Genomic DNA, 10,779 nt, shown 5'->3' with positions numbered 1-10,779 from the left:
CAAAGCTGTCTTTGCAGGCCGGATGTGTGGCTTGCAGCAGGGTAAGGATGACTCTGGAAAACCCTGCATGTACCAAGTTGCGACCAACTACTGAGAGGCTCCCTCTGTGTATGTGTTCAAGCTGCGTCATCGCTGTTAACAACACAGTGCATTATTACTATTATTTTACAGACCAGTGACCATATTTCTCAGTCTTAAGAACATTGCCAACCTCCTCGATTTGACAGTCAAGCTACTCTGGGGCAGGCGATTACAAGGGCTTTTATCAGACTGGGGGACAACTAGAGATGTTTGACAGTGCTGAGCTTTGGAAACGAAACACGTTCATCATCTTTACAGCACTTTAAAATCTTGGGCTAAACGGATTCATACAGAGCTAAAATCAGAAGCAAAGCAAGCGCAACACAACTGAGAAAAAGAACAGGATAAATTCTGCTACACCCTACACAATTTTCATGTTGCAGCATCTTGCCTTTGGCAGCATTTCAACATCTTGTCAGAGATTAATTGCAGTAATCTCAGCCATGATGTTAGAGATAGCTTCTCTGTAATCAGGTGATGACAACTCAAAATTACTTCTGAATCCGTGGGAAATGAGTGGATTGTTTCATAGGTTTATACTACAAAGGTACTGAAATGTGAACTTTTTATCTGCTGCCAAGTCTCTCTTCCCTTCTGTGGTGTTTAAATTTAGGCAGTTTTTAAGCTTCTCAAAGTTGGTGGGTTGTGTCAGTGGTTAACCTTGAATCCACTATCGCATACCTAAGTACACATAAAAAGTGCCCACAAACCACAAGTAAGAGGAGTTTTTGTTGCACTTGTATACTCCCAAGCGTGGAGTGGCCATCATCATATCATCATCATTCAGTGGGTAGCCGTGTTAGTCTGTCTGCAGTAGTAGAAAAGAGCAGAGTCCAGTAGCACCTTAAAGACTTAACAAAAATATTTTCTGGCAGGGTATGAGCTTTTGTGAGCCACAGCTCACTTCTAGAAGTGAGCTGTGGCTCACGAAAGCTCATACCCTGCCAGAAAATATTTTTGTTAGTCTTTAAGGTGCTACTGGACTCTTGCACATATCATCATCAGTATAACTAATGATCAACATGGCCAAATCTGTGAATACTTAAATCTGAAGACTGAAGCCATGAACAGACAAGATCGTTCAGTCCGTAAACCGGATAAAAGTTCCAGGTTTGAAGAAAAATCTGAAATGTTAAAAAAATGACATTGGGGAGGCTAAAACCCCCCAAATAATAGAAGCAGTTATTTGTACTTTTCAGAAACAGGTGCCCACGGAACTGGATATTGTGGGAGCTGCTAGGCAATTAAATCAGTATTGCCAGTTGAATCCTTGGTTTCTGTCAGTAAAAGGCAGGTGAAGGCAGGGCCTTTGTTCAGAGCGGTTTGGGTTGCCAACCACTGGGCATCTTGATATGACATGAGTTCCATGGCTCACCCAGGCCCAGTGGCTTGCTCCTGTTCAATAGCAGCCATCACATGAATGCCATTGTGGTGTAGTGGTTAGAGTTGCAGGCTAGAATTTGGAAGTTCAGTTCCCCACCCTGCTGTGGTGACCTCGGGGCAGTTACACATTCTCAGCCTAATCTACCACACAGGGTTGTTGTGAGGATGAAGAGAACTATATAAGCTGCTTTTGTTCCCCACGGTGGAGAAAGGAGTGTTATAAATGAAATAAATAATATAGCTGAAGATTGGGGGCGGGGATAAAAGGTAGGTTGGTTGGTGAGTGAATTGGTTGGTAAGAAGGAAGCAGGGAAAGGGGAGAGGATATGGGAGTTGCCAAGAGGAAGGAAACGAAGAAGGGTAGGGTGCTCCCCACAAGTCCTTGCAGGTTCCCCATGGTGCTGGGCCTGGCCCAGCAGATGGCACCGTGCAGCTCAGCCAGACTTTCACCAGGGAGAGGCTGTCAGGAGGAAGGAAAGGAGAAAAAACTAAGGGGACTGAACTAAAGGTAGGTTGCTGGTGGGTAGGAAGGACAGAAGGAGGCAGGAAAAGGGGAGAGGCTGTGGGGGCTTTCAGGGAAAGAGAAAATAGTGCAGGAGGAGAAAATGCAATACCTGCCCACAAGCTCTTGCAGGTTCCTTGCTTGTTCCTGCTTAATACTTATTTGTCATGTGCCTGGAGGAAAAATCCAGAATCTGGGATTTTATCCTTAGTGCAGGGTGAGCAGTATAAAACAGCTCTCTTCCATTGGCTGTTAGAAACAATTACAAATGGGGAGAAGGGACTCTCTAAAATCCCAACTGCTCTCATTTGCCTCTAAGAGTTCTGAATCCTCACCCCCCAGATGTGGCCCCCATTAAGAATCACTGTGTTGCTATCTCTGTTTGGTTACTTAAGAGCTTTTTATTTTGCCACCTTTTTTGCAACTCCCAGAAACCTGTCCAAAGTGGCTTACAAAATAAAACAGAACAGAAAACTTTAAAAAACTTAATTTTTCTTTTTTTCTTTCCATTATGGTTAGATTCTGTTCTTGAAGCAAATAAATGTCATAATTCTCAAACCATGTCACATGTCTGAGGTTAAAGGCACTTAACACCACTTTAACATTTCAACAATAAGACAGCACATTGCTTGTTTGATATGTTTTCAAAATATGTTTTAATTATCCACCAGTATCTGTATGTGTCTAATGTATGATTTCTCCCCCAGAAAAATAGTGTGGGTCATAGCAATCACTGATATTTTAGAGGATATAAAATGGGAAAAAATCTGTCTAACCAAGCATGTGGCTGTTACTTCAAAGTGTGTATACACATATACATTATTCATAATTCTACATGAACATTTTTGATCCACAAAAAGCTATTCCAGGGAGTTCCCTGTTCCCCAAGAGCAGTATTTGGGTGGGGTGGCATTTTGGGTTGCAGTGGAAGTGGGGAGAAGAGAAATCAAAAGGATTTCTACCCATGGGAATGCTCTGGCAGGTCCAGACCAGTGCTTCTTATTTCAGACTGTATGGGAGATCATAATTTTACAAGAGAAATATAAACATTACACTTAATTTATGCACAAACCTGTTCGTGCATGTGTACCTATATGCAACAAGAACCAGTATTACTACGTTTATGCTACACTTGCAGAAATTAAACATACCTGGATGGTCTTCCAGCAGCAGATGATTAAGAATCTTAAAAAAAAATTAGGGAAGATTATATTTAGAGGTTCTACTTTAGCTAAGTAAAACAGAAGTCCAATGACCATTTAAAGATTAACAGCATTTGTTCCAGCATGAGCTTTTGTGAGTCACAGCTCACTTCTTCAGATGGCATGAAGAGGAAATTATGTTCTACATTTTGAAAGTGAAAATTGTCAAAACGGGAGTTGGGGACAGAGAGTAGCTTGGTGTGAATCCCATGATAAATTTTTCAGGTGTGATTCTCTGTGTAAGGGATAAGAATAGATAAGGTTGTTACGCATAATGGATGATGAGAGAGGTTCCTGCTAAACAGATAAACTAAACTGTAGTTAAGTAGGATAAACAATTATTAATTAAGGAAGAAGCAGTCTGAAGCATAAAAAAATTAAGTGACTTCAGTAAAGGGTATGTTACAACATGTTATGAAAAGCCAATTCAAGTTTCTAAAAATTGGGTCCTATTGAGCTATTAGAAATTATAGTGAGAAAGGAAGCTCATGTCTGTTCAAGCATGATGAGAGGAAATCTTTAATTTCTTGATGAGTTCTAATTCATCACTTTTGCATTGTACATTCCCTTTGATTTTTGTTTTTTGTAGAACTGACTTTCAGATCTGCAACAGTATGTCCAGGAAGACTGAAATGTTCTCCAGTCAAGGAACTTTAGTGGCTGTTGCTAATTAATTCACTTTTTTGCACTTGGATTTCCATTTGACAGAATTGCAGCCAGTTATGTGAAGGGTGAACAATCTTTGTGTTCAATGGGCTGCATAAAAATACATTTGTGTGGAACGTTACAAATATACCCCACAGAGAAGCTTTACGATCACCAGTTACTTTAGAACCTGGCCTTAGGTGTGAAATGCACCAGTGTCTGACTTTTGCCCCAAGAGGATTTCTCTTAAATTCTTGGGCTTGGTTATCTTTTTTGGTTGAAATCTGTTAACTGAAAGCCTATTCAAATATTCAGAAAGGCTTGCAATGTAAGAACTCTGTGCATATGGGGGGAAATTGCTTACTAGGGAAAAGGATTCCAACCTTGTTTCTCCAGTACTGTCTCCACGGGTTTTGAATGTGAGAGAACAATAAAAGTCACAATAATGCCAATTTACACCAGAAGTCTGCTATCCACGCTGCATATATGTATGCTCACAGCAACAATCTGAAACACACCAAACAATCCATGGTCTCAGTCAAGCACTACATTACAATAGCATTTGCTTCAATCCCTCCAGCAGAGACTTTGCCCCACTGGAGAATGTCCATGTGCACAAATAGGGACAATTTTGTTCAATTCCCGGCTCAAGCCGTTCCTGGTGGTCCCCTGTCCCACAGGAGCATCATGAGGGGACACTTGGGACTACAGTTGGAGGCATGGAAGCCACCTTCTGTGGATGCTAATCCCTTCTTCCTGCATAAACCTAGTGAATCTAAACCAGGGACTCTCATCAGAAGGATTTGCAACAGGCATTCCTTGGATTACAGTACCTACCCAGTGAAGTGAAGGAACAAAGAATAGTACCCAGACTGCCTACTGCAAAGGCCCTAAGGAGATACCACTGGTTGTCACCTGCAGCTTGCAGTTCATCCAAGTCCAGTGTATTATTGGTTTCTTGTAGGCTATCCTGGATAACGATCTCTCTCAGTGTGGCGTAGTGGTTAGGAGCAGTGGACTCTAATCTGGAGAAATGGGTTTGATTCCCCACTCCTCCACATGAGCAGCGGACTCTAATCTGGTGAACCAGGTCTCCTACATATGAAGCCAGCTGGGTGACCTTGGGCTAGTCATAGTTCTCATCAAGCTCTCTCAGCCTCACCTCACTTACAAGGTGTCTGTTGTGAGAAGAGGAAGGGGATTGTAAAAGGTGGAGAAAAATCAGCATATAAAAACCAACTTTTCTTCTTCTTTGTCACAGGTCTTGGGTGGCAAACCTTTCCTTGCTTACAGATAGCTCCCGAAACTAAAACAACTTCTCACGTATGCGCTCATTCACTTGCTCATCGTCCAGTGTAATATATGCCAAGGTGTCAACAATACCCTTCTACTCACTGCACTGGACACACAATGCAAAAGAATAAATAGACTCAAATCTGAAATTAAAAATTACAGTATTCAGAAACCAGTGGGTAAACATTTTAATGTTCCAGGACATTCTGTTGCTGAACTTAAAATCACTATTCTCCTACAAAATAACTTAAAAAGTCCAATGTGAAAGAGTCCAATGTGAAATTGTTGAATTATCATTCATCAAGAAATTGAGCACCATATCTCCACCAGGTCTTAACAAGGACCTGGTATTTCTCACTATATGCATTCATATCTTAGCACATATCTCACCCCGTGCTCGTGTTCATTAGGATAGCTATGCTTTTCTAATTGAATTTGCATATCACACTTCATCCTGCCTGTTAGTATTTGGGAGTGGTCCACATCTACTCTTAAGTGGGTTTATTATTGTTTTGACCGGATATAGTTTTAAACTGGCCTCTTTACATCTGCCTAATGGACGAACACTTCATGCATATGAGGAACTGAAGTCTAACTTGAGGTCTGCTTATGCTGAAATAAATTTTTAGTCTTTAAGGTGCCACTGGACTCCTGTTTGATTTTTGCCCCATTTTACAGTGATACATTCCTGGGAGAATTGTAACATGCAAAGGATTAGGCTGATCGATTATCTATACCCTTTTGGGTTTAATAAATAGGTTAAGTCCAAATTTAAACTAGAGGTTTTTTTGGGTGGGGGGTTAGCATCAAGTCAAAGCTGACATGGCAACCCCGTAGGGTTTCAAGCCAAGAGACATTCGGAGGTGGTTTGCCATTGCCTGCCTCCGCATCATGACCCCAGTATTCCTCGGAGGTCTCCCATCCAAATACTAGCCAGGGGTCAGGGCTGAGAGTGTGTGACTGGCCCAAGGTCAGCCAGCAAGCTTCCATGGCACAAGTGGAGGTTCGAACCTGGGTTTTCCAGGTCCTAGTGTGACACCTTAATCACTACACCATGTTGGCATTTTTTTCCAGTTTTTTTTTAATTCTTTGTTTTTTTATAGTTATACAGTAATTTAACTATTCCAGCTAAGAAATCTGGACATTCATATCGGGACAGACAGATGAGTTGTAGACTCTACAAACTACATCCAGTTGTTTTCAGAGATAAATTGTGTCAAATTAGCTATATACATCATTAAAATTCAATACATATAGAGAAACATTCCTATTCAAAGGCATGTATTTAGAGTGTGCTTATACCTTAAAAGTCACTAGATGGCACTGCAGTTTTCACCGGCATTTCGCAAAACATACCATAATACTTTGTAAGGCTAATACTACTCTATTATCCCTGTGACCCATTTTACCTATCTTTGACTTAATTGAGTTTTTTCTCCTGATGGCTCTAGAAGAAAGCTGTTGGGACCCCTCTTATAGGGAAAATTAAGCAGAATTCCATTTTTAATTATTGCATATCTCAGTAAAATTTCAGTCACATTGAAGTGTACGTTAGCGCTTTTTTTCTTTCTTTTCTTAATCTCATACTTAGCTGTTGGGAGGATAGAGAAGCAAGTATCTGAAAGCACAGGCTCAGACTTACCTATGAGCCAGGTTTGCTGGCATGCTGGGAGGATAGAGAAGCAAGTATCTGAAAGCACAGGCTCAGACTTACCTATGAGCCAAGTTTGCTGGCATGCGCTGGGGAGGGTTGGGAGCTGGCACAAGGGTCAGGGGCTTGTCTGGTGGGGCTGGGACTCAGCTGGGCAGCCAGCATGCTGTCACAAAATGGCAGCCGGTGGGAAAACTGGAGAAGGAGCCATAGCATTTCAGCTGGAACTTTTCCTACCCTGCTGCACACTTTCCCGGCCCGCCCTATATTTCAAATGTGTGTACTGTAAACTGCAGTACTATTATTACATAGTGAACTGGGTCAGATATTAATGACAATGCTATTTATGGATACATTGACAAAATGGGTAAAATGTATAACTTTCTAAATGAGTACAGCTTGATTGTCATTTGAACTTTAGCGGGTTTTCAACAAAAGCACTGGATTGACTGAGAAAACAATTACGCAGCTTTGTGTTTTACCTTGCCAGTCAGTAATGGCCTTTATTTTTTGAGACTGTTGACTGCATATCAAAGTATGTGCCTAGGAAGAAGTTACTGGAATAGAAAATGTTGGAACAACATTAATTCTTTCCATAGTACTACAGCACTAATTTTTTTCTTGGAATACTTTCTCGATGACTTTTCAATTGTACTCCACCTAGATTATAATAAAATTAACATTCTGGATGGTAGAGCTTGCTGGTTAAAAACATTTTTTAAAATTGTAATACTGCTTGCTGTAGTTTACCTTATTTAGTATACGCACTTCAGCAGAACACAGAGATCGCTGTCAGATGACCTACTCTGTATAAGTCATAAAATGCAGCACACTGGACATGTGAAATGAGGGCCTCCCCCCAGAATAAACATTGCTTGTTTAATGCAAGGAGCAAAGCCACAATCCTCAGCTGATTCCATTGGTCATTTTATTGCATTTAAGTGAGAGCAGGGGAAAGTGCCATTTATTGGCATAAACAGATGCTGATGTACTGCTTGGCCAAGAATGGCAGAGAAACCACACAGAACGAAATTAAAAGACAATGGAAAACTACATTATTTCTACTTGTCAACAGCATATTCTCCTAGAATGTTTTCACAATGAAAAAACAACAATAAATATGCACCTGAGCAAAAGGGATAAGTTTGTTACATATTACTATTGCTTTTGCCAGAAATTTGGTTTGTTTCCTTAGAAGAGGAGCCCCATAGCTTTGCTCACGACCTGAGTTTGATCCCGACGGAAGTTGGTTTCAGGTAGCCGGCTCAAGGTTGACTTCCAGCCTTCCGAGGTTGGTAAAATGAGTACCCAGCTCGCTGGGGGTAAAGGGAAGATGACTGGGGAAAGCACTGGCAAACCACCCCGTAAACAAAGTCTGCCTAGTAAATGTCGGGATGTGATGTCACCCCATGGGTCAGGAATGACCCGGTGCCTGCACAGGGGACCTTTACCTTTTTTTTCCTTAGAAGAAAAAGGAAAGGAGCTGTCCAGGAGGAGGAGGGGGCAAAGACAGTTGCAAGAGTACTTACCCAATATTAACCTGCAGATTCCTGTTCAATGCCCACATCCCCTCCCTAGAACTGACATAGTGAGGAGCTGCAGAGTACTTTGCATTGCATAAAGGGTTGGATCCAGGATATAGTTCCTTAAAAAATAAACAATTCATTTCAAATGCTTTTCGAAAACTTCTGCTTTTTTCATCACCTGAGCACATTCTCTGTGTTAGTCTGCATCCTTTATCAAGCATGGCACTCAAAGGATTTGAAGGACATTGTGCTTCTCACATTCAGTGATAGGACCTGCCGACTCTGTTAAAAGCATCGGAGTTATTCTGCACCCAGAATTATTGCTGGACAAGCAAGTTAATGTGGTGGCAAAGAACACATTCTTCTGTTTTTCTTTCGCTCACAAGGTGGCTCTTTACTTTGACTCAGCTCATCGGGCCACATGGTTCCATGCCACAATGATCATGAGTCAATACTATTGTAATGGAATCTGTGGGGAGCTGCTCTTGGAAGTCAACTTGGTAACTTTGGTTGGCACAAAATGCCACAACGTGGTTACTATTGGGACCTAGGGGGAGCAGAAATATTATATCACTATATCTAATTCTCAGCATGACCATTTGTCGATACAAATCCAGCGACTGAAGCCACAAACAGACAAAATGGAGCTTTCTACAAACCTGAAAAAAGCCCCAGGTTTGCAGAAAATATGAAACAGACAAAAAAAATTAGGCAGTTAATCTCCCCACATAATAAAAAAGAGTGCCTGTAGTTTAAGAAACAGATGTTCTCAGTGGCCATTGCTAAGCAACCAGAACAGTATTATCAGCTTTCAAGCCTTGGTTTCTGTCAGTAAAAGGTAGTTAATTAGCTCATGCAAATCAGCTGTGATTCTAGTGTGGGACAGGGAGCACGCTGTCACCCTAGAAAATTCCATGGATACCGTCCAGTGATTGGCTGAGGAGCTCAGGAGGTTATGGACAGCAGTCTTCTATAAAATATAGCTTGTAATGGAAAGATGGTCCTTACCCTTTATCTCCATACCCCTCCTGTGCTGCCAGAAGATATCTGTATTACGCGCCGGAACTCTGTGCTAAAGAACCATCATTGCTGCTGTAGGACCTAAAGTAAGTAGTCAGCTAGATAGCTTGGTTGTTTTATGTGTTAACACTGCCACTGAGCCATATGCCTTGTTTTAATGCCTTTCTTGAATTTCTTCAATAAAGCCTTCTTTTGCTTTATGGTGTGTGTGTTACTCGGGGAGTTACTCAGACGAAACCCGGGTGAAGTTTGTTTACATTACCGTCCCAAGGCAGGGTCAGCCTTGAAAGCGCCCTCCCTGCAAGTCCTTGCGGGTCCCCTGCAGAAAGGCTTGTTATACCTTTCTGCAGTCACTCCACTGATAACCTATCAATTACTGGGTTTAGTTCAAGGAACTGGTTGTTACATACGAAGTCCTTCATGGCCCACATGCTTGCAGGACAACCTCTCCTGCTGAGGCTTGCCATGACAGCTTTGTCCATCTGAGCAAAGTCTTCTAAAGGTGCCACCCTCCAAATGAGTGAGAGCAACAGAGGAAGAGTTGGTTTTTATACCATTTTCTCTACCGAAAGGAGTCTCAAAACGGCTTACTGTCACCTTCCCCCTCCCCAACAACAGGCACCTTGTGAGGCAGGTAGGGCTGACAGAGTTCTGACAGAACTGTGACTAGCCCAAGTTCACCCAGCAGGCTTCATGTGGAGGAGCAGGGAATCAAACCCAGTTCTCCAGAATCCGCCACTCATGTGGAGAAGCTGGGGATCAAACCCGGTTCTCCAGATTAGAGTCCGCTGCTCTTAACCACTACACCACCCTGGTTCTCAATACCTGCCTGTTGTGGCTCATACCTTGTAGAATGACCTGCCTGAAGAGGTCATGTAGGCTCCCACAATAATATAATTCTGCAAAATGTGCAAAACATTAATGGCATTTTTATAGAGGGAGTAGTATAACGGAGTGGTTCAGGAAAGCGCTTTTATAAGGGGAACAGGACAGCAGTGTATGTAGTGCTTAATGTAGGTATTATCTTGCTCTTACTGCATTGTCTTCTACATATGCAATTCATTTTCTGCATTGCTTATGAGACATCATGCTCTTTTTTGCATTGTGTCTCAATCCTAGTTCTATTGCACTGATTATTAAAGTCTCATGATATTTGATAGCCTTTTTTGCACTTTGTTATCTGCCTTGAGTCTCTCCCAGCAAGAAAGGTAGACTGTACAAAGGAAATAAGTACATACTTCATGCATTTTTTTCAGGGACACTTTATTTTTGTTTGCTATGCTTAGAAATTACAAGTGTGGTTTGATGGTTTCAAATAGTAATTTTCTCCTCTTGTTGACAAATATTAATAACTTGGAATTGTCTTGCTCTTAAACTATAATAGAACTAAATTACAGTTATATGAGTATAACAGCCCTTTTATTAGAAGTTTAATAAGAATGTGAGCTAGTTTCACTCACAACATCCAACTTTGTT

This window comes from Euleptes europaea, chromosome 7, assembly GCF_029931775.1.
Source record: "Euleptes europaea isolate rEulEur1 chromosome 7, rEulEur1.hap1, whole genome shotgun sequence".
NCBI classification, from domain to species: domain Eukaryota; kingdom Metazoa; phylum Chordata; class Lepidosauria; order Squamata; family Sphaerodactylidae; genus Euleptes; species Euleptes europaea.
The sequence above is the reverse complement of the archived record's forward strand: the minus strand, read 5'-3'. Positions refer to the sequence as shown.